This window comes from Octopus bimaculoides, chromosome 7 (genome assembly GCF_001194135.2).
Source record: "Octopus bimaculoides isolate UCB-OBI-ISO-001 chromosome 7, ASM119413v2, whole genome shotgun sequence".
In the NCBI taxonomy this organism is placed as follows: domain Eukaryota; kingdom Metazoa; phylum Mollusca; class Cephalopoda; order Octopoda; family Octopodidae; genus Octopus; species Octopus bimaculoides.
Window position 1 is genome coordinate 54,193,393 of NC_068987.1, and position 2,214 is coordinate 54,195,606.

Here is a 2,214-nt window from a genome sequence, read left to right on the forward strand (position 1 = left end):
CTCTCTCCCTCTATCTCTCTCTCCCTCTACCTCTCTACCTCTCTCCCTCTTTGTCTCTCTCCTCTCTCCTTCTGTTTGTGTGTGTGTGTGTGTGTGTGTGTTTGTGTGTGTCTACGAGAGTTGGCTGAAAAGTTGATACACTGACCCAAAATTCTCTGATGGAATGTGACCAAATGAGTCTTATTTTTCAACATACCCACTCTCCTAGCGGTCCACACACTTCTTCCATCAATGTTGCAATACTTGGATCCCATTGGTGAAGAAGTTTTCATTCTGTTGGTCAAAAATATCATAACCAGCAAATATGACGTCATCATCACTGCGATACTGGTTCACGGACAAATGGAGAGATACATTCAAGTACCTAGTATCATGCCAAGATGAAAATTTTGTATAAATTTGCATGCTGGTTAGTCATAATGCTTAATAATGTTTTCAAATTTTGGCACAGGATCAGCCATTTTGGGGAAGGGGATAAGTCGATTACATCGACCCCTAGTGTTTTATGGGTACTTAATTTATCAACCCAGAAAGGATGAAAGGCAAAGTCGACCTCGGCGGAATTTGAACTCAGAACGTAACGACGGGCGAAATACTGCTAAGCATTTCGTCCAGAACCTTCATATTGCTTAATAATAATTATACCTTAACATGATATAAACCACTCCTTAAGAAATTTGTATTATGCGTAATATGTAATGCAAGATTAATTCTCCTACTTCCATCAAGTATTTTGCCTCTCATACTGATATGGGAAGAAAAATTTACATCTTTATTTAGACATAGAAAGTTTTCAGATGATATCAATTTTCCATCGTGCAATAAATATTTCAATTCTTCAGTCAGAAAAAAGAGTTTGTGGTTAAAAATTAATGCTCTTTAGAGTAAAAGATATGTAATTAAAGAGTAATAATCTAAGTTATCAAACTTGTTTACTTTTATTAAAGTATAGATGCGTTGCCAAGTGATAATTATGGCGTTTGGGGCTCACAATTTCTATGAACTAAACAGCAGATGGATTCTCAGAAAGAGTGTCGCGATGCATCCTTGAACTACGAACTCCATTTCACGTTGCTCCATCTGCTCAAACGAAAATGAGTACCAGCCAAGTACTGGTACAACACTTTTTTCTCTTCAGTAGTCACATTCTCAGTGTTCAGCTGCGTCAATGATGTTTAGATAACCAGAGATGATTAACGAAAGTATGATACCAAGTCATACTCATATTTAAGTGATGGTTATGGTTTGCTTTATCAAATCTGCGTGTGATCCTTAAACGGTATATATGGTTTCCGTAGTGTTAAAACCGTAATTCAGTTATATTTTAGCTTCTAAGTTAAACCAAATTTCATTATTTGTTTTATAATATTTCTTTAGTTTTATCTAACTATAGGATAATATCGTTACAGACTTTTAATGTTTTTGGATATGTTTAAAAAATCGTCGAAATATGTGTAATTATTTATCAACTATATATTTTAACTATATGTTTCTAATTAGTAGTTTGGATGGCGCAATTTCGAATGGTTCTGTTGCATTCTAGGATATATGTTATCTAAATATTTTATACAGAAAATTTACTTGAATTGTCTCTATATATATATTTCAAGCTGGATTTTAACAACGAAAAAAACTCCACAACAGGTAGCTAGATACTAAAGTGTTACACTTTTTTATTCTTCGTTGAACTTTAAAACAAATATTGCGTATCTTTATTGCTGTTTATTGATTGTGCTTGTAAAGTGTATATAGTCTGGTTAATTTCTTATCCTGAAAATTCCATCTTTAAGAGACTTTTATTTAAACATTTACTAACATAAACAAGTGCGCCAATAATTGTAGTCACAAAAAGGCATTTATAATCATTTATAATCTAAGCATAGAAGCTGTAAGTTTCGGTACAGTTATCTGTAACTATTCTCTCTCACTCACTCGAACTCTCCATACCCCTCTGTCTCCTTCTCTCTCTTCTTTCTGAGTCCAGGGGAAGAGGCATTGTCCATGACCTTTGGAGGTCTTCCAAGAACCGACGAGCTTGTTGCTGTTAATACTTCAATTAAACTGTTTGTATTTAAATACCTGCAGGAAATGCATGAGCAGAGTGGGGATTCCAAAGGGCCGATGCTCTGGAGAAGAAAGAACTGGGCAAAGTGGATTAATATGAGGCCAATGGAGTCGGATGTAACAAGAATAATGGAGAGATAAATATATATA